The sequence below is a fragment of the Pteropus medius genome, unplaced genomic scaffold, assembly GCF_902729225.1.
Source record: "Pteropus medius unplaced genomic scaffold, Ma_sr-lr_union100, whole genome shotgun sequence".
NCBI classification, from domain to species: Eukaryota; Metazoa; Chordata; class Mammalia; order Chiroptera; family Pteropodidae; genus Pteropus; species Pteropus medius.
In genome coordinates, this window is record NW_024356249.1 from 4,316,989 (window position 1) to 4,343,962 (window position 26,974).

Genomic DNA, 26,974 nt, shown 5'->3' on the forward strand with positions numbered 1-26,974 from the left:
AAGAGGGTAGGTACAGCAGGACTTAAGGAGCAATGGCGATTGAGAACTCCATGGTGGTGATGGCCACTTAAAGTCAGAAACTATAATGAACTATCAGTATCATCAACCGAGCTGCCATCAAGAGTCATCTCACAGACCAGGACCTTTAACTGGATTTCGATCGCAAATCCTTGCCACCTGAATTGTTGTTTCTCTCTGGATTCAGCCCTGGCGTGAGCTGATGTTCCAGAAGGTCTGACTACCTTCTCTCTGACAGCTCCAAACACCAGTCCGAGTACAGAGCCTACTACAGATTTTTAGTAAGTTTCTAAGTTCTCCAAGAATGAGTTTTCTCATGGCTTGTATAGTGACGACACCCGGCCAGCAGATCCATTTCAAGGATTAAATGAGGTAAAGCTCACAAAGGGATTTAAACCAAGCCTCCTGGTCCACGCTCCTCGGCATTCATTCACAAAGTTAAGAAAAAGTTGTCTCTGGCTACGGTGGGAATAGAAGTGGGAAGAGAATTACCCACCAGTTTGTAAAATTATTAACAGCACCATGGCTCTGTTTGAACTGTCGTTTGACCGCTTTCTGTTATTTAGAAAGTACAACCTTGAGTTTCTTAGGCTCATGGGAATTACACAGATGTCCTCTATTTATCCCGCACGATAACCACATTCAGGAAGTCATGGCCTCTTACGTTCATATAATCACCATTCATTACTGGGCTCTGTACATGTTTTTAATAAATAAGTTTGCTAATAATCATCCCCTGTTCACTAATGTTAGCCAGAAATGAACCCTAAGCTGCCAGACCATGGCGGTGAACATGTTGAAAAGGGAACACGTGCTCCGTCTTCTGTTTGCGCATCCCATTATGCAGAATGAACGGCCCCAGATTACAAACATTCGGAGCAAAAAACGTGTCCTATATGACTTCTGTTTAACTGTTAATACATTTTGAAGGGTGATAAATAGTAAGTGGCATTATTAACGATGACTTGAATACTTTCCATTTCCACACTACGGGATGAAAAACAAATAAATGGAAAGAAGGGGATTATGACTAGAAAATAATGTCCATAAGACGGTTCGATGACTGAATTAAATAAACCTACCACATGAGATAAGCCTCAGCCCCAAATCATCAAGTTATCTAAGCGAAGGTTTCCCTCTCATCTTAGGACTTGATACGGCCTGACATCAGCAGCCGAAGGACTGACTCTAAGGAGGCTCCCTTCCTGCCCTTATTTTCATGCCAACCACCGATTCTGCTCTCTTGCAGCTAGCTGGTCGTCCTACTGTCTTCTCCTCCTGAGCCACTGTGTGCGGTTTCTTTCTTTAATTTAGGGACTTGGGGGCGCAATCCGGGACGGGTTTTTATTTTGACGTTTCATCCCCCCAAACATAATGTTTAATTTTGTAAAATGGTGTCCTCCCGAGGAACTGCAGAGGACTGGCGGCAGACGGGAAACCGCTCCACCCACTCCGCTTCTCAGGATCTGTTTGTTTTGAGACGGTGGTGTTGGTCTGAACTCGCGGGGTCCGTGATGTTAAATTATCTGCATTCTCAGCCGGGAGATCGCATTTAACCTCTCTGAGTTTGATTTTTGTCCTCTGTGGCAGTGAGGACGTGTGACTCTAATGTCTCGGCTATAAAAGCATTCCAGGATTCTAATTTTACTAGGATCCATGTGATGCTGATTGGGAGGTCAGAGACGGTCTCGCTGACTTCTGCCTCACATGTGTATTTTCCTGACTGCTCCCTCGCTCTTGAATTTATACTATTTGGGCTTTGCTGGTCTTACCGAAGAGGCCTCTGCTTTGCGTCAGCTGGTTTTCTTTGTCACTACCACCATGCCTCCCACCCCCAATATCCTGGTACGTCTCCGCCTCCCCCTGTGACCCTTCATCCATGAAAGCTTGAAAATGAGATTCGAGTTGCTATCTGTATCTTCATTTCACTTGCAATATTGAAAATGTACAGACATGAACTAATTCTCTCAATCTAGCTCCATATTTACCTACCAACTCATTAAAAAGTGACTTTAGCACTAGAGCAAGAGATCATATATTAGAGAAGGAAAGCAATTTACTTGGCAAGTTCATTTGAGTATTCTCTCCAATGTCAGAGCAAAGGTGTCCTTGGGATAAGGCTGTTTTCTTGCCCAGTCTGGTTGTTCTGGCTGTCTGATTCTACAATTAACTGACATCTCTGTGCTGGTGACTTCATGCTGGACTTATTTAGAGGGCAGACTAGAAATAGTCGTCCAGTGACTTACATGCTGGTTGTATAGCATCGTTTTAATCGCTGCCTAAGGATTCCTGTAAGGAGGGAGGGAAATGAAAGGAAGGTTCTGGAGAGGGTATGTTTGAGATATGCAACAACTTGCAGAGGGTAAGGAAGGGTATTTTGATGATTTCTATCGAAAGCCCAGAATCTAAACAAAATTCCAAAATCAGACAAGAATAAATCGGCTCTTGTATTATGTTTTGTGTTACAGAGCACAACTCAATGCCAGAGATTTCTGTGTGAAGTCTCAATTAAGCATGGTGTGTTTTTCTTTTTTATTTAAAAATGAGATTTATTTACGATAGATTTTCACTGTGTTTACAAAGTTCACTCTGCTTTGGTCATTAAAAAAGTAAAATTTATTGTGAATTTTATTTCCAATTAGAACAATTAGAAAAGTAAATCAAAAGGAAAAAGATTTTGATTCATTCACATCTGACCCACGAGAGCTACTTTACTTGACCTTTCGCCAGATACTTTTCTTCTAGTTAACATCAGGGGATAAAACAGTGAACAGTATCAACTTGTTTCCTGCTGTCGAAGACCCTACAGTATAGATGTAGGCACCCATGAGCTTTTACTGGTGTTGAAATTTTGTCATACATCTTCCTACATGCGTGCACGAGCATGCAATAAATACACTCACCTACCTACACATACAAACTTTAAAAGTTTAGATCGCACGGCATGTGGGGTATACATCGATTCACCTGACAGGGAACTGAAAGGGGAAGAGAAACGAGCTGAGTGTAGGTGAACTTGTGCAAGCTGCATGGCAGGTAGGCCTTGGAGAGACAGTCGGGAGGGGCTGGCAGCTACTCCACCGCTCAGCTCCAGTTGAGGTGGGAATGTGGACACAGAGCTGTCAGATACTCAGAATTGTAAAGATACACTGGAGTTTTTATGTGTATCCTCCCAATTTTAAAACCTTGGCTACATTCGAAAATACTGACAAGTGAGCAAAACACGTCCATGTGTGGACAGATTCAGCCTGTAGGCCCCTCCTTTATGACCTGTGGCATTTGCTGCCTATAACAGTTTTCAAATAAAGAGAGACATGGACATTTTTCTCTGACACTAGATCATCTTCTAATGCATCATTTTAATAAATACCTTATATTTAGTTTTGTGGCCATACTATAATTTAAACAAACAATCCTCTCTTTGTGACACAGGTCGTTTCCAATTTTTCACTCAAACAATGGTGCAATGAATGTCCTTGTATATAAGTTTTTAAAAAGATCTCTGATTGCTTTCTTAGAATAAATTTCTAAAAAAATTGGGTCGTTGGCCAAAATAATACATTTGCGGTTTTTGGTAGTAAAATCTCACCAGCAATGGATGATAGTTATTTTCCTATAGCTGTTAATAAAAATAAAAATTATTTCAAAAAACCTTTGTATATCAGATAAAATATTCCATTGAAGTTTTAGCTTTATTGATTTGTGAAGTTTTATATTTTTTATGTTATTGATAATTGATGTTTTTTATTTGCCCTTTTAACAGGGGAATTTTGAACATGTGTTATCTCTATTAATATTTAACTTTATGGTATCATTAAAAAATTCAGACTCTCTCTACTCAGAATAAGTAAATATTTAAGATAATCTCCTTTAATTATTTCGCATATTTCATACATAAAACTGTAATTTGAATAACATAAGGAGAGACTGAATTTTTTTCCCAAATAGTTTAAAACTCACCCCAAGAACATTTACTGAGTAACTTACACTTTCTCCACGAATTTGAAAGCTAATTCTATCATCTACTAAATATTTTCACAAACTTAGGTATATTTTTCGGCTTTCCATTCTATTTCATGGTTTTATCTGTTTTAATCCTTGTACCAATAACATTATTTTTCCTATTGTAATTTTATAATATATTTAGAGGCTCTCATTATAAACCTCATCTTATTAGTGTACTGCTTTTCATTATCTATATTACATTTTCATGCTTTTTTAAATATAAACTTTACTTTAGAATATTTCGTGAACCTCTTTATCCTTATGGAACTTTTATTGGACTGTTATAAATTAATGGGAAAAATTAACAACTGTCTATTATGAAATCTTCCTATACAGGAATGTTTTCTACTCTTTCAAATTTTCTTTTTTGTTCTTCTATGATGTCTTGTAGGTTTCTTCATATATACTCAACATAAAATTACTATAGACCTGCGATTGTATGTGCATTTGTGTATATATATTTATATATATACATATTTATATGTATTTTTATGTATAGACATACTTGTATACATATTTATATTCATGTATATATTTATATATTGTGTATATACATACACGTGTGTGTGTGTGTGTGTGTGTGTGTGTGTATAGTATATATAAATACAATCTTGCTAAGATTGACCTTACGTATTTCTAGTTTCACAATGAATAGAATCTTTTGGTACTATATTTCTAACTATGATATATGATATGTACTTAACCCATACAGACTAGAGGGGATATGTTAATAAAATAAAATTATTAATGTGTATTTGGCCTTCTCTGCATACTGTACATAGGACATATTAGTATGCGAAAGCTATTATTTAACACCTGGCCAATTTCCATGTATAAATAACTGATATAGTAATTAAAAATTATGCTTTTTATTTACTAAAGTTCATGTTATTCCACAGTCTTCTCACCTTTGAATGAGATTATTGCAATAATTTGATGGTCATTCTCTTGCTTCTACATTTATCCTGTATAGAAGTGAAATTTTCCAAAATAATGAATATGGCATGTAAATTTGTACAGCACCTCTTCCCAATTAAAACTGTCTTGCTCTATAAATTACTTGAGATTGTATAGAATCTAGTTCCAGTCAGAAGTTAAACTATCACATAATTAATGATACTAATAAATTAAAAATATTCATATCTAAAATATTAAATATAGTTCTTTAATCATATAAAACTTGAAAAATAACCTAATAATTATGACAATTATTTGTGTAGAGACGATGAAGTGAAGTGTGTCTCTGCTGGAAAGGGGCAGAAGGCACTTGGTGAATACTATATAGACAAATAAATACCTCTGTATTAAATAAGGAATTGCTGTGGCTTATACAGAATGACTCGGCCAGGTTGAAATAGTATTTTTAAGCCCAAGATATAATATTGTTTAGGTTAAAATGAAAATAACTTTGATATATACAGTAAACACTGAGTATCAGTAAGCATAGACACAAAATACATTACTGACTCTTCTGAATCACCACTGATGCTTGAGCTCTGACATTTCTGACTATAGAAATGACAGGTTTATTTTTGTTTTAGAATGTCCCCTCACCCTCCCCAGGGTCTGTCACTTTGTGATGGGGAGGTCAGGGAAGGGACTGGTGCCTGGCAGCAGGTACACTCAGGGAGGCAGGGAGAGCATTTGAAACAGCAAGGTCCCGAATCCACCTTTCATTACTGAGTCTTCTGCATTACACAGCACTATACCAGTCACACAGAAGTAAGCTGCCTTTACACGAAACAGCGGAAACACGGTGACACTGTTGTTTAGCACTGTGCATATGTGCTAACTGAATGAATTTTTCACTTTTCAGTTGGTGGCTGTAATTTCTATGTGGACTGATTTTGTGAGTGCTTTCTTCTTTTGGAAGAAAAAATCAGATACGGAAAGCCGGAAACTGTATTTTCCCCCATTATACTTATTGCCTCTGCTTTGGGTTGTATTTCCTTGATCATAGAACTTTGAAATACGAATTTCATGCCTAACATATGTGAAAGCTTTCCTTTACTGATAAAATAGGGTCAAATCCTTGCACCACCCCATTCTCGTGTTCTTCTTAGAGTGGGCTTATTTAGGTGACAAGCAGAAAGCCACTGGGCTGCTTTCCTGTGGACTGTCATCTCTAGCCCTTCTCCATATGCCTGGCAAGGGGCTGTGGCTTGATCTTCAAGGGAGTCTGCGCACATTCATGGCCTTATATTACTCTCCACCCTCTGCAAGGAGCTAGTGCTGAGAAGACCTAACATTTTTTGAGTAGCTACAAAGAATAGGCTCACTGTCATGGATGGTATTATTGTTATTCTCTCTTTTAGAGATAAGAAAACTAAGGCCCATGGAGGTGAGTTTTCCAGCGCCAGCTAGTGGTGGTGTCCAGACCAATAACCAAGGGAGTCTAGTAACAAAGCTTTTGTTACTGATCATGTAAACTTCTCACTTGTCCAAGCATGTTCTTTCTCTCTCTCTCAGTACAGTTATAACTCATTTCTATAAATAAAAACACACACAGTGAACTGGGTTCATTCTAAGCTCATCAATATCTGTCATAATGATGCTGATTAATTTTATGTCAACTTGATTTGGCTACAGTATCCAGTTTTTTAATCAAATATGAATCTAGATGTTGCTCTGAAGGTACTTTGTAGATATGGGTAACATCTATAATCAGTCAAACTTTAGTAAAGGAGATTGCTCTCAATAATGCAGGTGGGCCTTACCCAATCAGTTGAAGCCATAAGAACAAAATCTGAGGTGTCCTAGAGAAGAAGAAATTCAAAACTGCTGTATTAACTCCTGTCTGAGTGTCTAGCCTGCTGGCCTGCTCTATGGATTTTGGACTTGCCAAGGCCCACAAATGCATGAGCAAATTCTTTAAAATTAATCTCTTTAGAAGGAGAGAGAGATGCTAAATAGAGATAGATAGATCGATCGATTGATCGATCGATAGATAGAGGCAGATAGATATGCATAGTGTCAGTCCTTGTTATGTGTGGTAGTTATGTTCTATAAGTCCACACGAACACTAAATTAGTGAATACTGAACCACTGCTCCTACTTGAAATACAGCATTAGGTTCCTGCAAGCCTCTGGTCACAACATTTTTTGTCAATGAATCAACATATAACCTTGTTTTATGTATGTATGTGTTTCTGTTTAAAGACATCTCATTTAACATATTGTTGATTCATTAACATTAAATTCACAGCACTGTAGCTCACGTAAAATGATAAATGTGTTAAATGAGATAATGTAGCAGAATACGTAGCATAAACACCAACAGATAGTGAGCACTCAAAAATGTTCACTGTTAGAACACAAATTGGTAATTATTCACTTAAATTTCATTTTCTACAGATGATCACATGATATAGTCTATCACGACTTATTTCATTGCCTTCCCTTCCTTCTACTTTCCTTCCCTGACCTCAACTTCCTTCTCTTCCATCTTCCTCTCTTTATTTCCCTTCTTTCAATCTCCTTTCTTTTTCAATAAGAAACCACTTTGATGAAAACTAAATTGTTTTGGGATATATCTGTGTATCAGAGAAACTTTCCTGGAATATACATTGTGGGTGTGTGTGTGTGTTTAAAATTTGGGGGAGATGAGATATCTAAATATTTATTTTTGTAAGTATGATTTACATATACGATATACCTTCTCATTCTAGAAGGGAAAAATAGTAATACAATGCTAATCTCTGCACCTTTGTTTCTTCCCTACCTATTTGCTTGTAAAAAAGTGTAATAAAATTAAAAATGTTCAAACCCTTGAGATCAATAAAAAGTGTTATATACAGTCCCTGAAAGACAGAGGACTTAATTAAAGCCTGAACGTGTTTAAGAGCATACTTAAGTGGCCCCAGAGAGGGCAATTTGGTTATGACTAAAATAGAGGGATGCAAATTTAAGAGGCCGATCTCCTGAAAACAGTCACTCAAGCGCTAATTGATGTGTCCTTGCTTAGGTGCAGTTTATTCGTTTCCCCTACCCCAGGCCACTGGTAACTGTGAAGTTCATTGGCAAATGTACTGACCTGAAAGTCTTGTAGAGTTTGTATCTGCAACTGCTAGGACCATGGTAGGTAAACTTTGGGTGTGCAATAAATGATGTTACGTTAACCATCTTCCGACCTCTAACTCTGAAAGGAAAGGGGAAGTCTCTGGTTTTGGACTGTGAAAATGTAGGGTACAATGAGTAGACCACAAGTGCAGCCCCCAGAAGGTGAAGACAGAAGCAGGAGCCTAGTGATGACTGAGTTGATGTCTGAAGCAAAGAGGGCCCCTCCGAATGGCCGTCTGCAGCAAAACAATGAAGTTCTGAATGTAGGCAACTGCTGTTCTAATGCAGCCCCTGATGCTACTCTAGAAAGGGTGCTGTGAACTTGGACTTCAGGGAAAGGAGGAAAGGATGAAGGAGGAGAAAAAGAGAGAGAAACAAAAGACAAAAATCAAAACACCACAAATGCCTGTAGACAGTAAGAAACTATGTCAAGCACACTGAAAGGACACGTCCTCAAGAAGAGCAAATCATTTTTGTTTGGTTTGTTCTGGTTCTGCCAGTTTGTTTTGGTTTTACTTAACACAAGGGTGTGAGATATTTGCATTAAAGTACAGGTAGAACTTAAGTTAATAAATGACTGAATGAATGAATGTCCTAATAAACAAACCGAGTCTAATACAGGATGGGTACATTTCATGTACAATCAGAGTGATTTTGAACAACTGTAGAACCTATACTCGCCCTACAACTGCAAAGGGTTCTCGTGGATGAGGGAGGCCCATGTAAGGTATCTGTCACTGTGCAAGCTTTCCTCAGTGAACCCGCTCAAGAACAGACTTGCCCCCGGGACTAAGGGAAGCATTATTTGACATTTTCGGAGCAGAATGTCTTCGGACATTCAGACCAAATTTTTAACAACATAAACAGTGTCAAAATTATGACCAGGCAAATTATGGAAGGGCAAAAATAGCCAATCTTAATTGGCCAAACATGTGATAATGGGTGAACCAAAGACATTCGAAGAAAGGAGGCCTGAGTCTGGCAGGCAGTTGAACAGTTTACAATGAACTGAACTAACGCGTCATAAGGGCCTTGTGGAGTGGGTAAATATGTCCTGCTTTCCTGTGTTTATGCTGAAGGGAGAGCTTGTACTTCGAATCTATTGATAATACGTTTGAGACTATGTGCACATCGCTGAGGCTTTTTTAGGAACTAGGAAAGTATCCATATAAATAATTTAGTATTAGAGGGAAAAAATAGAGTACCCACAACAATTTAAAGAGGAGGATATTTAATACTTAAAAAAAAAACAAAACAAAACCCTGCCAAAATAAGGAAGTTCTTAGGTACTTTCACAGACATAGGTTCAACTTAAAAAATAGTTATGGGGTGGGCTCAGGGCCTGATCAAAAGAGGATCCTCTCCATTTCCATCACCACCGAAACATGAGTCCAAATCAGCTGATTGTATTTCCATCAATTTCTAGAATGGCTGTGGGGTGGGCCAGTTGATGTAGTTATTGAAGATCTATCCATTTATATCAAAGAGAAGAAATAAGAGGTGTCATCTATCCTCAAGATCCTCTCTCTTCTAACCCTTCGTTATCTAATGGCTGTGTGATATGCATGTTATGGAACCCTATGGAATGGCGATGGCAAAGCCGCTAGATCTTGTTTGCCTCGCTCACTGGTTAAAAAGTTACTCAATGCGAAAGCTGGTCCTTGCCAAATGAATATGGGAAATGCTGATGTAGCCACTGACACCGTCATGCACAGGTCCGCGAGAAACTGCATTCCATCCCAGCCCCGGCCCTCTCCGGAATGGACGCCACACGGGGAACCGGAGGAAACGCTCACATTATAGTCTGTCCTAGACGTAAGAGAAACGGCACAGGCTGCATTGGAGCTACCTCTGAGAGGCTGATCTAGTCCTTTCTTAGAAACGTTCTCAGAAAACTGAAATGTAATCCCGTCTTAGGTCAGCACAGAATTCATTGGTTTCGTCAATGTCACGATGTCGGATACTGCAGATATTAGAGCCAGCTTTCAAACTTAATTCTAGCAATCTTAAAATCCTAGTGGCTGGTCAAAAATACCATGGTTGAAATGTACGCGTTATGACATCTGCAGATTTCTTCTCAATGCTGTGTGGTGAAAATACAGAATCGGGGGCTCCGACACCTTCCCAGGATGCTGACCAGCAGTTACCAACTTTGTTCTATAGAACACGAGTTCCACAAGTTGTTAAAAGATGTCCTGTGGAATAAACCGTTTCATTGTTAAATAAGTTTGGAAAAAGTCATACCCTCAGTTCTTCTTTTGCTGAGTCACTATTTACACGGATGTATTTAAAAATGCTGTAGCAAAGAAATCATTCACTTAGATTCTTTCAATATTGAGACATATTTGAGCAGGGAAAATTTCTTCTCACAGGATATGCATTAATATCTCGTAAAAAAAAAAAAATATGCCACGGAGTACACTTTGGGAACGCTGTGCTAAATGAATCGATAAATGGATGGGCATTTGAGCTGAAATAATTGAAGTCCGAGACAATGATTCTTTTACCTCCTTGCATGGGCGCGTACTGTTCCTTCTCCCTGGAATGACAATCTATCATTTGCATTGCAAGCCACCCACTCCATCTCCCTGTCCCCATGTCGGATAAGCCCTTTCAAGTCCAAGCTTAAAAGTCATTTCCTGTGAGAAGCCTTTCATGACACCTACAAATGGCTTGGGATTCCCGTCCTCTGGTCTTTCCTCGTGCTGTGGACGAGCTCTATATTAGCACTTACAACTCTTTTACTTCTTTTTATTTGAATGAATTGGTCGTGCCTTGTTCCCTATTGTAAACCTAGTGCCTCTCAAAAGACCCTGTATATGGGAAATGATAAACAAACGTTTGAAAAATGGATGAGTGCAAAAAACCAAAACAGTTTCAGAGAATCGTATGCCCAGAGAGGTTTTGCTGATCAGAGACATAATAAGGCTCTGAGGAGGGAGGTTTATGGAATCAGAATGAAACCACAGCTTCCCTTTACCATTAGAAATCTATCCCAGAAAGAATGGATATGATGTAACAATATAATAAAATTGGTTTTAGGAAACATTAAACTCTTAGTCATGTGGACAAGAAAGCCCTTGGGATAATTTATTCATAAGTTGCTTACTAATCTGCTTTAGAGGGAAGCCATGTGGAGACTTTTCTTGGAGTCCAAAGCAAACAGATGTTCTGTCTCCCACAATGATGCTGAGCTACTTACATTTTTTCCCCTTGAGAGTCAACAGTAGTACACATAGTACAATAGGAATTTTATTCATTTTCATGGGAAGCAACTGCACCATTTACATAGTCAATAGACTGTGACATTTCCAGAAACAAAACTCTGTGAATGGAATTAAGAAAATGATTGTCCTTGAGAGAAAGAAACTATTACAAGTGGCTGCACTGAGAGAATTAGGGCCATTGTTCCAGGGACCAAGTTGATTCGGGGCTGGTTGGGAGGTCCATCTCTGCGACACGGACTAAGAGTTTCTCTCTTGAAATAAATTTATGTTGGACCTGAACAGACACCTGGCTCTGCATAAAAGGAAAACCGACGGCTTGCATGTGGACCTCCTCTGTCATCCCTAATATTCAGCACCTCAAAATCTCAGACATGGTACGTGCCACAGGCCTCCTAAGGGGCTTCTCGGCTTTGCTTTTCCCCTGCATGTTGCCCTAAAATTAACAAACTTGATGCAGAGATCAAGGTGCCAGACTGTGCTGGGTTCATGAACCTTCTCTCTCCAGTGCTACTTGTGTTTCTTGTGTAAGTTCCCTGGCCACTTGCTCGGTTTACAAATCTGTGATAATAATATCATAGAGTATGATCAGTACTCAATTATTTATTTAGTGTCTGGCATTTATAATAATAAGCACTAAGTGTTAGCTATTTCATTATTATTAATAATGTGAATATTTTATCATTCATAAAGCAGTAATGTCACTCGCTCTTTCTATCCAAAATCTTCTAAGATCTTCCCAAATCTAAACTCCTAACCTTGAAACTATTCTATTGCATATAATACTGAATATCCCACTAATTCCTTGAAGTGTAGTCTGAAGTTCATTCTGGAGGTTTGCTAAGTTTACACAAAACATACCGAACCATTAGTCCAGTCTTGAGGTTCTGTATACATGGTTTTCTTTTCAGAATATATTTTTTCTCCTTTCTAACTTGTCAATTTCTACCCACTATTCAGAGTCTAGTTCCAGTGGAACTTCACTGGAAAGATCATTCTACTATTTCTATAAAGATGATACTTTATTTTCTGAAGCAAATGAAATAACCCCATGATACAACACAGCTACTGATGTATAGTTTACATAAACCTATCTCAGTACATTCATCTTGAAAATATGAACAGTATGCCATTATTTTTGAGAGTATTGGAATTTCCTGATCTACCCACAGCGAGATTGGACAAGGTCATAAACTGCCTTACTCTATTTTCTTGGTTTGTTTCTGTCAGCTGACTCTTGCATTATGGACACTAATCTTACATGCTTTTCTCCAAATATTGTACCAAATTGCGAAAATGAAGCCAATAGGAAGAGAAAAAATAAATGAAAATATTATAGCTCTCCTAATAAAGTAGCAAATATATACCCCCTGATGTAGTAGACCCTGTATGAAGGCGGCAAAAAATGACATTTTAATATCTGAGAATGCCGATGTGATTATTTTATTGTTGAATTTTACTTTATTGTATTGGGGCATTGCAGATTAGTTTTTCCCAGCCTAAGAAGTAAAATCTTACTCTCTGACTCCTTCCCAATCTTCTGTGAAAATAGTTACTAATTACTCTTTCCATCTTCCTTTCCTCCTCTGTCCTTCTATACTGAGATCTGTGATGAAGAATTTATGTATTTCTCCAATTAGAAACAGAGTTTTATTTGGGAAAGGACTGTGGACCATGTCTAAACCAATTTACCCTTCTTTTTCAGAGTAAAGGAAGGGGGAGAGTTTCTTCTGTGGGAGTCAAGTGACTCTCCAGGAAATAAGCAGGGAACAGGTAAGTGAGCTCTAAGTCACTTAGGAAAATTACTTTCTTACACAGTTATATGTACCATGTATCTGATATGTCAACTTATGTCCTGACATCTTCTGCAAAGGATTATCTTCAATTATTGCTCACTCCGATGAGATTCCAAGTACTTATTTTTGAAAATGCAGAGTTCAGCAATTAATTCTACACCGTCTTGTATTGTTCAGTCTCATGTCGTAAGCCAGAAAACTGAGAACCATCCTTAAATCTTTCCACATTAAAAAGTTCGACTGCCTAAGATACTATTTCTTTTATACACTGGGTGTCATTTAGCACCTTTGCATTACTGCCATCACTGTATATAAGCTCAGAGTCTCACCAGTTCTCACCCTCAAAGGCCACCACCCAACTGGTCTTTCTGGCTTCAGTCTTAACTCATTCAAATATATTCGCTACTCTGATCTCTCAATGGTCTTTCTAACTTACAAACTTAAATATGCTGATCTGCTGTTGAAATTACCCAGTGGAGAATAAAATCCCAACTTGGACTGGTCTACAAGACCTTTCTTGCAATGGCTTCTGCCTGACTGCTAAGCCTCACCTCAGGTCAGTACTCTGTTCTCCCACACTACACTCTGGCCCAAATGACATGCTACAGCAACACTGAATTCACTGCAGTTGCCACAATAAGACAGATGCACTCAAGACAGTGAATTCCTATCGAATGCTTCACTGCTTAAATTTCCCCTTCTTGTCCTGACTAAATTGTTCTCTCCTCAAATTAAGCCTTCCATTACAGTAAAACTTAGATGGTTTTTCTCTGATTTCTAGTATGCTTTGTGTATTTCCATTCTAACAAAATTCTTACTAGGCAACAGTCTTTGCAATTTTATGTTCTCAATTAGAATGTGGGGCCAAGCATTGTATTTACTCCTCTTAGCACAGTGTCTAAGACATAGAAGATATTCGATAAATATTTATAGGATAAATTAATATCGTATCTTTCGTCCTAAAATATATTAACCTGAAAACAAAACCATGATAACCCTCTCAGTGCCAAAATCGGTGTTGGTTGCTTGGGAGAAGCTTATTAAATACATTCTGGTAAAAAGTACATTCAGGTGACAGCAACATAATACACTCTCCGATTTTATTTCTTATATTTATCATGGGCTCTCCCATACAAAAATAATAAAAACATAAGCCAAAGAGACAGTAAGAGTGACAATAAAACAAAACATTTTATTCTCAAGAAAAATAATTGAACTATTTTCCATTCTTGAGAATCACATAAATAGTATAATGCTGATTATAAATTATGTGCTGTCACGTTAGACTATTAAATTATTGTTACATTTTTTCCTCTATCACTCTACAATGGGATCAAATCATCCCAAGAACCACTTGGCTCTTTAGAAGAAAAAGCAGACCAATAAGTAGGCATTACCATCATCACCACCATTACCAACACTGTCAACATCATTATCACCACCATCACAAGCATTACCACCATCATCACCACCTTTACCACCATCACCATCATTACCTACCACCATGCGACCACCACTATGCCTTCGTTAACAATTCAAATGCTGGCCACAAGCATAAAAGTCCTGCCTATTTCACTCAATGCTGAGTTTCCATTTGGTAGAACTATCAGCCATACCTCTTTTCTTTTTTCTTTCAGAAGAAATTAAATTTGAGAAAATGCTATGTTATGTCACTGACATAAGGAGAGAGAATAACTAATGAAAGTCCCATGGGCTACGGTTTCTGGGAACAAGACACAGAAAAGTCATAAACGCTGCTATCCTTCAGGGTGGACAAAACAGGGCAGAGATTCAAAGATGGAGGACAGATGAGAGGGGCTTAAAATGAACACGGATAACTTCCCCTACGGGGGAAGGGAGAAGAGGTATTTAAGAAGTAAATAAGGATTTACTCTCACATAAAGAAAGTAAGTCCTTTGGTTTTGTTTTATCTGAAGTGGATTTATGTGCTTCTGAAAGATGGCCTTTACTGAACTTTAGGAGAGACACCGGGGTGACAAAGTGTCATGCTGACATTCCCCAAACGGCTGCATTTCCATTCCTCTAAGGCTCAGTGTGCATAATGTCCAAATACCAGATCAATCAGAAATAAGACCGTCAAACCATTTTGCCCTTTTTAAAATCATGTAAACAAAAGCAGAAGTTTTCAAATGGTTAAAGAGTTCAGAGATTTTACCACTGTCTCCTCTCTTTGAAAACTAATACCAAAAATACGAAGGCAAGTAGTGGATGCAAAGCAAAAAAAAAAAAAAAAAAGGAAAAAAAAATCCTGTAGCTTCTAAGAAACACAAGACTCTTTCAGTTTGTCCTTTGGTTCTAATAAAGAACTTTTACCAAGTCATGAAAGAAATAAATCACCAATTATTTTTAGAGTAAGTCTATCCTCTTCCCTTTTGTATTTTTTACTTCCCGGGTCTTTTTATAACTATTCTGTTCTACAAAATTTTCCCCAAACTCCTTCAGCGTATCTTTAAGTTACCCACCGAAACTCACAGAAATAGTGTGGTCTAAATTATAGGGCACAGTTAAAACAGTGCTGGAATGGGGTAGGGCCAGTCGGAGTTTTCCTCTAGGCTGGCTACTCTGTATTGTAGGGGCCAACATTTAGCATCTACGGACTTCTACTCCATCATCTAGAAAATGAACAAGTTGATCTAGATGATCTCTAAGATCTGGTCTTTAATTCTCATGTTTCCTGTTTCTACGTTGTCAGATTTCGGCAATTGTCTTAAGAATTATTTCACCCAACATTCAATCTATTTTTCAGTGCTTAATATTGCCAGACGTTGGGCTAAATTTAGTATTAACCAAGGGGATGGAGAAGAAGAGTAGTTTATTTCTTTTACCCAATTTTTCCAATTATTTTCCTCAGATGTTTTGAAATATGGACGATAAAAGGACATCATCTTCATCTTCTCTCTCTGTTTCGTAATGAAATCTAAAGGAAAAATTATGATCTTAGGTTTATGGAACAAACAAAATCTCTAAGTCACCAGTGATGCAGGCAAGTGAGGCACTCAACTGTGTAACATTATACAGAAAAAGATGAAAAAAGAAATGGCCTTTTTCTTCAAAGTTATTGACAGTGAAGTTTCAGGGAGAGTAAAACATTTTGAGAGCCAAGTCACACGATAAGAACTACATTTACTCTTCTAGCACAAAATAGGGCATCATTAAATGTCGTTCAACAAATAAAGGACTGAAGGTGAATCAAAACACAAATTATTTTTTCAAGATCTACGTACTCAGTACAAAGAAATCTAAGACATGGTCTCTGCATTCAACAAGAACTACAGCGTAGTTGGGGAAGAATTACCCCCCACCCCCATTTAGTCATTTGAAAGTTAAAAAAAATAGAGAATTGAAACTTTTTAAGAGAATAATAGAAGAAATATAATAAACTAAAGATAGGTAGGATTTAAAAAATAAGGACGGTGTATATCCTGTAAGGAGTTATGAGAGCAGAAACGGTGTCATGGAGAAAGAGCGAATAAACAGAATTAGTTGCAGAAGAGGTTATTGGAATACCAAAAAAAATAAAAATAAAAATAAAGTTAGAAGTATGGTTTAGAATCAGACCATAAAGACACACCTTATTATGAACTGAATGTCTGTGTCTCCCCCAAATTCATGCTGGAGCCCTTAACCCTTCAGTGACTGGAGATGGGGCCTTTGGGAGGTAATGAGGGTTAGATGAGGTTATGAGGGTAGGGTCCTCGTGGTGGGATTAGTGCCCTTATAGAAAGAGACACCAGAGATATCATGCGCTCTCTCTCTTTCTCTCTCTCTCTCTCTCTCTGTCATGTGAAGACACAATAAGAAAGTGGCTGTCTGTGAGCTAGGAAGAGAATCCTCATCAGCAATCGAATCAGCTGCCACCTTGATCTTGGACCTCCCAGCCTCCAGGACTGTGAGAAAAAAAATTATATTGTATAAGCCACCCATTCCATGATATATTGCCATGGCAGCCCTAGTTGACTGCTGTACACTTCCGCCCGCAGATAGTGGAAAATATTGGTTTTGAGACAGTAGTTTCAGGAAGATAAGCGATAATTAAATGAGCATTTTAAAAGATTAATATGCTGGAAGGCTGCATGTTAGTGTACGGCAAACGAGGAGGAAGGAGGAAGGAAAGACAGCAGTGGCAGTGCCCAGTCAGAAGGCTTCACAGTAAGCAAATGCGATGATGCACTATCTCTGGGTCCCACAACATGAAAGAAAGCACCGAGCAGAGGACAGGCATGCAGGCAAGACCTGGTCAAAAGAATACACCAAACCTGGTAGGTAATTTGGGGAGGAGGTTTTGGAATCAAGTGGGAAATCTGAGGTGAGATGCGTTTAGGGTCTGGAAGTAAGCAAGGCCCAGAACCAAAATTGGCTGAGCAGGGGGTTGAGAATTTGGAGGGTCATGGGAAACAGAATTCAAGGCAAAAGTAGTCACCAGGCAGATAATTAGGAATTAGATGGATCCAGACAAGAAAAACAAACTTTAATTAAGGGCCAGAGAGACTATACGAAACCTTGAGAAACAGACAATTTGGGATTGGAAATTTAGGAGGTACTATTAGATAAATAAGTGTTTTATTCTTCAAAATCTCTATGGTAACTTATCCATCAGTCTTTGTTTTAACATTTCTAGTGCTTCAACTATGACAGTATCTCATTCTTCTTTTGTACAGGCCTATTTATTAAGAAGTTATTTGTTCTAACATGAAGTCTACTTCATTTAAAAAGAACTGATCTTAGGTCTGTTTTCTACAGATATTTAACATACGTTAAACTTCTACATACTATCCCCTCAGATAACTGAAAATGAATATCTCTGCCTCTTTCTAAGCAAGATACCTCAACCTCCTTCAAACATTCCTGGTATAACTTAGTTCTATATTACTATATATAGAACTGAATATAATATTCCAATAGGCTCTGATGAGTGAAATTATTACAGCTCTTTCCCTGAACACCCAATTTCTGTTAATGCTCATACGATCATATAACACATTTGGTATTATTGGTTTATGTTCATGGATCAAGACAGAGCAGTGAATACAATGTTTACCCTATTTATCGCTCCAACTCCCATCATGCAACATAAATATGTGTGTGTATGCATGAAGAAAATCCACAACAGAACTAGAAAGCTTTCAGCAGTTCCGGCATTTACAAAATCTTACAAGATAAAAATATTTGGAAATCCAAGGATAAGATTATTTGGAACATAAGAGTAGTTTCAGGAGAATGCTAAGCTTATAGCATGGACACAGAGTGAAAAGGCACCAAGGAAGAGAAAGAGAGAAGGTTAGAGACAAAAATCTAATAGAAATTACAGAAATGGAGAACAGAAATAATGTCAGAGGGAAAATAATAGAAGAGAAAAAGGAGATTTCTAGATCCAAATAAAGTTCCACTCTTCAAACTGGAAGGGCCTAACATGTGTTAAAAATGATGTATTTGCAGTTAACTCATAAAATGCCCAGGTTTTCTTTATATGAATTATTAAGCTGGATCAACTTTCCTATACTTAGATAGTTAGTATTTTGAACTCCTTTGAAATTTAAGTTTTGTTTAATCTGTTTATTGTTACATAATGTCAAGGTCATTTTGACCTGACTCCAATAAGATACCATTCAGTTTTTCTCCCATATTGGCATTATTCATAAATTTGCAGATCACACTCAATTTGTCATCAATGTAATGAATGATAAAATACTAACAGGCAACACTCTAATTGGGTAAGTTAACATTTAAAGTCCCTCCAGGAAGTAACTAATTAATCTTTTTGGGATAAAACTTCAATCAGCTGAGTTACACTTTATCCTCCTTATCTTCCATAGTCTGGCCCAAACACAGATCTTGAAAAATATTGTCAAATAACTAGTCATAATCAAAATGTACAAGATGTTTGACATTCTTCTGGTATATCAGTACAGAAACCTTGATGGAGTTTTTATGCGTACAGTCATACCAATTCATGATTTCTCCAATCATAACGAGACCCAATATTCAATATGTGCCTGAGCCATCAGTCTAAGCATAAACTTTGCTCATAAACGATATCAAGCTCACCAGTCTGTAAGTTATTAAGTTATTCTTTTTCTGCTTTGTGAAATAGTGAGTGAACATTTTTATCTTTCTGGTGTTAAGACACCTCTTTGATCCTACAGCATTTCTTAAGAAACTTCTGACAATGATTCCACAAACGCATCAATAAATTATTTTACTGTCTAGATTTGGTTTCAACTCAGAATACAATGAAAATATCGGTTCCAATGTTCTGAGCTATGGGATGTATATAGTTTCTATGTGAAAAAAAAAAAGCGAGGTACAGATCAGGTGTGTATGCTGTTATTTGTGTAAAAAAGCACAGGCAATTTTATGCAAACTTCATAACTTGTGCAATATTATGTACAGCATTGATTACAGTGGTTGCCTTTCTGGAAGGAAATTGGGAGGACAAGAGGCTGGAGGACAAAGGCAGGCAAAAGGCCACATGGTTATATGTACCTTTTCAATTTCTATCATGTGCATCTCTTCTTTATTCAAAGGACCTTTAAAAACTGAAAAAAAACCTAGTAAACACAGGTTTTTAGATTTTGTGACCCAATAAAACTTAAAAATAGTAACTAACATAACATTGCTTACTTTTTATTTCATTATATAAAGACATTACAGCTAACTTACATCTATCGTCACCAATATTTCATCAAAACAAAAACAAAAATATGTGAAAATTTCAAAAGCAAATGAAGAAAATAGTATACGAATAAAGGACACTCTTAAATTAGAGTTTTATAAAATAAATTCAACTAAATTGTTTTTCTTTTTCTTATTTTGCAGAAGACAAACATTTAGGAGGTAGTGACGCAAACCATGGAGACTCATCTATGCTAACTTTCTCTTTTTTAGCATCAATTATTATTCCGGGTTTTCTGGTTTACAGTATATCTTCCTTCATAGAAAAATGTAAAAGCAAAACAATATTTTCTGAGTTCTATTCCCCCTTGGTAATCTGTTAAAATTATATCATATCCTAAAGGCAGAGACCTACCTTTCCTTGAGCTTTCTCTAAATGAAGGTTTAAGGTTATTTTTGCCACCCACTTTAACCTGTTTTTTTTTTGAACATAGTTTTTAAGATCTTTTTATTCCAAATATTATTCTTACCTTTTCGACATGTGATTATTTTGTATTTATTTTTTTCTATGTACTTAACATCTCGATTGGATACATTTCTCTTTAATACATAAACGCATCATCATAATGGCTTCCATAGCTGGTGACTGGAAGGCTGATTTTAGAGGACGGCACTGTGATTTCAACTCAGATGAAAGTGTTTAATTCATTTCTGTATCTGTAGGAGCTTCTCTTTCTTCTTCATCACGACTGTTTTAATTATATTGTTCTAATTTTATATTTTGGACCCTTCCATCTCCTTTCAGCTGTTTTTTTTCTTTTAGAGTATCTGGACATGAATTTTTACTTATGCCTCCTCTTCTGCTTTGAAATTTCCTTTGCAAAGTGTAATTATTATTATGCACAATAAAATGACATGGCAACTCTCTCTGACAATTTTCTGTTTTTATTTCATCTATCGATTTGCTTTTAGATTATTTCTATTTAGCAAAAGTTGACTCCTAATACATAGGTGTTTGAATTCCCTTACACTTAATGTGCATCATTGGTGCATCAGCTTGCATACCTGGATTAAGAAAGCATTTTGATGGGGCAGTCTGCATAAATCACCCTAACCATCATTGCTTCTGTTTCTCTATTAATTTATCATGCTTTAAAAGCTTATCACAATGTTTCTATGCATTGGTTTACAGAGTTCTAAACTTTAAAAAAATTTTGGAGATGTAATTGACCTATAACATTATATTAGTTTCAGTGTACAACATAGTGATTTAATATTTATATATTAATATTAAATTATATATACATTTCGGTACGATTCTTAACATAGAATTTCCACCATTTATGTTACATCTCTTTTATTTAAATGAAGTATAACTGCTATACTTCAGTTATACTTCAGTTATACTTCATTTAAATAAAAGAGATGTAACATAAATGGTGTTATATTACACCATTGTATCAGCCATGAGCCCTACTCAACAAGTTTTCCAGTATCTGTAAGTCTCTATAGTACCCAGAAAATAATTTGTTCAAATTATATTTAAAAATTTCAGAAGGAAAAGGAGCTTAATTCCTTTTCAGGTAAATAGAGAGCTGTGGTTGGTTTTGGCCCATTAGTCAGTAAGGGGAGGCTGGAAAACTGAATAGATGACACAGAGAGAAGAGAGACTAAGTACTTCACTGCCTGTGCTCCAGACCCCCACGAGGGCATGCGCTGGTTAAGAGCCTATGAGGGTGGGGATAATGCTGTCTCAATAGACTTGTCAGCTCCTTTTTTTCTAACTGCAAAGGAAAAGGAGGTAGGAATCCAATATTTTCTGTGGGAGACTGGACAAAGAAAGAAGAAAGCATTTTGGCAATGCTCATTAGTCTCGAAATATTTCCTGATATTGTTTTGTAGGTAGACAACTGAAAACTGTTTTGTTTCCAACCCTTAAACTGCAAAGGCCAACTCGAGATCATAACACAGGCAGAATTCAAAAGGCTTACAGAGGTCACAGGATGTCAAGATTTGGGTTAATCTTTATTGTCTACAAAACCTATCAAGAGTTAAAATCTGCATTAGAATAAGCTGAAGTAGTAGTTTTCTGCTAAATAGCAATAACATGTATATGTATTTCATATAAAAGTTCTTAATTTGTTCTTGATTCTTTTAAAATATATTGATAAGTAGCTATATTTAGCCATTTCTTAGAGATTGCAATTGATACTAATAAATTATTTGAATATTATATTCTCGTGAAAATGTTACGCTGTCCAAATTAATTAATTAATTAACTAATTTTTAAAATAGATATCCTTGGAAAAGAATTGTTTGGCCAGCTACATTTCTGCCAACATGTATGACCCAATAATAAATAGCCAAAATTTCAAAACAAGAATGTTCTTCAAATAAAATCAATTTCATCAAGACCAAATGTGGTATGGACTCAACCAAATGGTGCAGTATATAAATGGGAAGTATAAGGACAGGATATAAGTGTCACCAACAGAGGCTGTTTCTGTTTATAACATCTGGAACTGAGCCAGAAAACTTTGATAAGCTTCTGCTGTAGCAGGAGTCTGTCCAAGTCTATTTATGGGCTGGTGAGTCTCAACTCTAGAAGCACATTAGAATCGTCTGGGGAAGTTTGTAAATTAATGCCTTTCCTTAGGTTCCACCTAAGTGATCCCGGCATCACATCAGGTGATTCTAATATGAAATCAGGGCTGAGATACTTGATCGGTCAAACCGCGCTCCTAGGTGGGAACAGACGAACCACAGATTATCTCTCTAGATTAGTGGATAAATGTTTCTTGAATAAAGAAAAATCAATTTCAAGTATGCATCAATTTCAGCGTACTTTTTCCTTCGATTTTTATCCTTGAAAACAAAACATCTGAGATCCTGGAGCATGTGGATCTTGTAGGTAAATTAATTTCCTCCCGAGTTCCCATGAACTACTTTTTCTGGCAGAGTCCATCACCCACTGCCATGTAACCAATGCTTTACTATTTTGCTTCCCCTGAATTGCAATTTCTTCCTGGGTAGGGATCACGTCATTTTTAACTCCTTTTCTTCATTGCTCATAACCTTGCCTGATGCTTAAGAGATAAATGCTTGTTCAATAAATGTTATTATCTAATGGAAAACATAAAGAAAATGAGCAAGCGTTCAGGCTCTGGGGTCTCCATTCCTCTGGCTATTCTTACTTCATCTTTTTTTCTTTCCCTCCTGGTCTAAACTTCCTATTGTCTTCCCTTCTGTTTCTTATTGTTTTGTTCTTCCTGAACTCTTGGACAATGTTTTCTCTCTCTTACTCCAACCCACACTTCTGCTCCCTTCTCTCATTCTTCTATGTAATATCACAACTCAACTCTATTAAGTTTGTCCAGCATTGTCTCTTTGTAAATACTAACATGAGTGCTTACTCATAACTGTATCAAGCCTATACTGCAATCTCTATCTTCAATTTACCTAAAAGTAGACAAATGCTTTGAAACCAAGGACTGTATGTAATATCCACCACATTTTCTACTACACTATAGAGCATATTGTAAGCCTTGAATAAATGCTTGTTGACTTTCAAGGATTATTTTTCTGAGTGAACTCTGAATCACTTTGAGGCAGTTTCTCAGAGGTACAGAAAGCACTTTGCACAAAAATATATTTTTATTAGACTTTTACAAGCTCTTATAACGTAGATGCTGCCATTTATTCCCAATACAATGCCATTCTCCAGCGGAGGAAGCATATCATTTAAAGTGTGTACTGGTTTTTTGCAAATCAATTCTAAGGGACTAAAATTCTCACTCTTTCTAAAAATTGTATTTTCCATTAACTTTGAATTGAAAGGATGTTTTCACATTTGAATATGAAAAGCCTAACACATGACTTCTGTTCTTATTTAGAGTTTACCTAATGTTTTCCTCCCGTCCGCTCCCCACTAACCACTCCACCCTCTACCACCCATTCAGTTGATAATAATATTGGTACTCCAGAATTTTAAAAATGTGGCTATATGCTCCTCTGTGTAGTCTGTGTGAGACCTTCCAGATGTTGCATTCCCTTTATAGATGTCTGGAAAAGGTCTCTGAGAAGCTGTTTTCATGTCGGCGCCTGGAGACCTGAACCTCTTCTGGGACAGGCACTGATGTCATGTGAACAACGGTGACCCCAGTCTTCCTCACCTGTCTTCCCCTCACGTGCTTCTTCCCTCCTCCTAACTTCTTTCCTCTCTTTTGTACATAAAAATGGCCAGCCCTTTGTCTCAGACTTCTCATCCCTTCCTTCTCTTCGTATTTCTTTCCTTCTACCTTCGTCTCATCTTCCTTTTCCGGACCCCTTTTCCTACCTTTTTATTCTGACGGTGTGTATCTAGATACCTCTTTCGGTTAAAAAAGAAAAGTTTGAGTACGGCATAGATAATATAGTCGATCATATTTTAATAACTATGTATAAGTGCCAGGTGGGCACTAGACTAATTGGGGGGATCACTGCATACATTACATAAATGTCTAACCGCTATGCTGTACACCTGAAACTAATATAAAATAATGTTAAATGCCAGCTGTAATTGAAAAAAAAATTTAAAAGGCAAAAAAATAAAAATAAAATTTGAGAATTTACTCGACAACAAATTTATATCATTATAAATAAGTTAACAAACATACATCAACTACTGTCTTAATTTTTATGTAAAAATATACCCCAGGGAAGAAATTTCAAAGAATGTGAAAAAAAAAAACAAACCACCCAGTATCTTAAACTGTTACTTTTTAATTTATTAATCGAACAGAAACTTTTTGCCTTCATTATAACGTATAATTAAAAATATTTTTAGTGGGAATAACTTGGTCGAAGTTAATTTAAAAATATCTTGGGGTAACAATTTTAATACCGTAATTTAAATATTTCTAAGCTCAGTTTATTTCTGTACTTGTGAGATTGATTTACTGACTCTAACACAGTGAGAGATTATAAATATTTTTTTAACCGTTGGCTTCAGCCATGCTTGACCAAATCACTCTTCAACGCTGTCTTGGGGAGATCCCAGCTGTTTTTAGCTACTAAAACAGTCCACCCACTTTAAAACGTCCCCCGTCGCCAGCAGGGACTAATTCTCTGGTTGCTGAGTGGGCCCGGATTCTGATCTACTTGCCACTTCCTTGTACTCCAGCACCTTGGAATGAGTGAGTGGGGTGCTCTGGTCATGGAAGCAGGAAGATCCTTCTGCACAGTTTTTTACACTTGTGTGATGTGCAGGCAGTCCTAGGTTCAGGCTCATTCCATGGACTGCTGGAGGAGATGTGGCAGTCCCCATGTGGCTGATGTGGATGGTTTTCTAGGGCAGTACGCAGCTTTATTCCAGCCCTTTCTATCTCCTAAGGCCCAGTGACAGAGAAGCACTTTGTCTTTGGCCACTGGAAAGAGTCATTCCTTTAACCAACTCTCAGGCTGGGACACAGATGCTGTTCACGTGACATCGGTGCCTACCCCAGGAGAGGTTCAGGGTCTCCAGGGCACAAACCTCAAAACAGTCTCTCAGCCACCTTCTTTCAAAGAGAAAACAACTGATGGGCCTCAGACGGGCTATAATGAGAGGCACACAGTCAAACTATTAAGACTCTGGAATAATATCACTGTCAACTGAAGAGGTGGTAAAGACGGAGCTGGTGGCCCATCTCCTTCCTGTCTCCATTACAGGACTACTTCATGTCATTTATGAATCTTCCAGTCTCCAGCACTCCCTTACCCATTCTCACTCTCCGCAAATGACCTTGTTCCTTCTTCTTACAGTGAGAAAATAGGAATAAACTGAAGAAAAAGTCCACGTGTTCCCACTGTGCCATTTACATAACTATGAGCACCAGGGCCCATATATTCTGCCCAGCCTGCTGCTGCTGAGGATGAAGTCTCTACACCCCAGCTAGGGACGTCACCCTGTTCACCAGATTCCATCTTCTCACATCTACTTTAAGATGTCTCTCCACTAATTCTCTTCGTCCTCCTCGCCTGGCTCATTCCCATCAGCATACAAATGGGCTCTTAACTAATAATCTGCCAAATTCTCATTAGACAATTAGAAATTTTTTTTTAAATGACAGTAGTGTAGCCAGTTTCAAAATGTGTCCCCCAGTTGAAGAGACTGCATAATCTCAAGCAGCCATATGTATATCTTCTTGGAAATTCTTACCCTCACTTAGGTGTCACTAAGCAATAGTCCAAAAAAAAAAAAACCAAACCCCCCAAAACCCCGATATTTTTATCATATTAAGTATGTACTTGCGCAGCAAAAAAATAAAATCATTTTCCTTCTCTGATTTATGTGTTTTCAGCTTGTTTAACTGTAATACTTTTTATTCATTTGCAGGAGCATCAAATCAGTAGATAGGTAGTAAGTCAACAACCTGGAAATCAGGACCCGCTGAATACTTCGCCAATAATGAAACTACTTGATTCCTTAAATGATAGAGCTGTTTTAGAGAAGAAAAAAACAAAAAAACAAAAAAACCCCACAATGACAACTTTAGTGTTGGTAGGGGTGAACCGCCTCCAGAAGCTGTGCTGGACAAGGCACAGAAATGGCCAGAGCCCTGGCTTCCTGTCCCTGTTGAGTTCCTGACCTATCATGCTGCCTACTCAGCACAAACTAAAGTGGAATTTTGGCACCTGATCTATGGGGCCGGCCAGGATGGTTGCCAACCAGGCCACCACCTTATTCTTCCATCAGGTGCTCCTGAGGGGACCTGGAGGAGGGAGAGTCTCCCAGCTTTCCTGAGACTGGATTCCAGCGCTAACCTCTCATCATCTGAAATGCAGTCTCGGAGCAGTGGATGTCTTGTGTTTGCTGAGGGGTCAGTGGTAAAAAGGGGTCATCATTCTCCTCTTTGCACACATTCTCTGGTAAAATGGGAATAATAATGACAAAAGAAAAAGAAAAAAACTTCTTACAGCTTCATTCCCTCTCTCTGTTTCCTGTCTGCATTGGTTTGTTACTTCAGTTTTCATTAAACAACCCTCTTGGCAGCTGACTAGATAGCCACAGGCAAAGGGATCTGACTTGAGGCTTATGCGTGTTTATTGAATACTGAAGGATAATACAAAGATGCTCTAACAACAGAAAAGACGCATATTAGTAATTTTCAAACCCTCTGGGCAGAGGAGTGAAAATGGAGGTAGACCCTTCCCGTCTCCTTTTGCAACTGATAAGTTCCATGTGTATCTATTTTAGATATTGGAGTTCGGTAATGGAAG

General features: G+C 37.6%; 1 protein-coding gene and 1 long non-coding RNA gene across 11 annotated transcripts in view; one reads left to right on the forward strand and one right to left on the reverse strand.

The window, feature by feature from the left end:
- The window catches only part of CHRM2 (cholinergic receptor muscarinic 2), a 146,713-nt gene that overhangs the window by 16,204 nt on the left and 103,535 nt on the right, over nt 1-26,974 (reverse strand). Inside the window, exon 1 of one of the 4 annotated variants that reach the window (XM_039860553.1) lies at nt 4,932-4,954. The exons of the other annotated variants lie outside the window; for them this stretch is intronic. The gene's annotated coding sequence lies outside the window, so the exon portion shown is untranslated. Of the gene's footprint in view, nt 1-4,931; nt 4,955-26,974 lie in introns of those variants that run through there. 4 annotated transcript variants of the gene reach the window in all.
- On the forward strand, nt 11,220-26,225 carry LOC120600968 (uncharacterized). 7 transcript variants are annotated; one of them, XR_005652329.1, is made up of 4 exons: nt 11,220-11,683; nt 13,012-13,079; nt 14,871-15,009; nt 26,091-26,225. It is a non-coding gene; the product is annotated as an uncharacterized LOC120600968 (long non-coding RNA). The 7 variants fall into 7 exon arrangements; XR_005652328.1 differs by lacking the exon at nt 26,091-26,225 and adding an exon at nt 25,517-25,956; XR_005652327.1 differs by lacking the exon at nt 26,091-26,225 and adding an exon at nt 19,940-20,667 and having other exon boundaries at nt 11,221-11,683.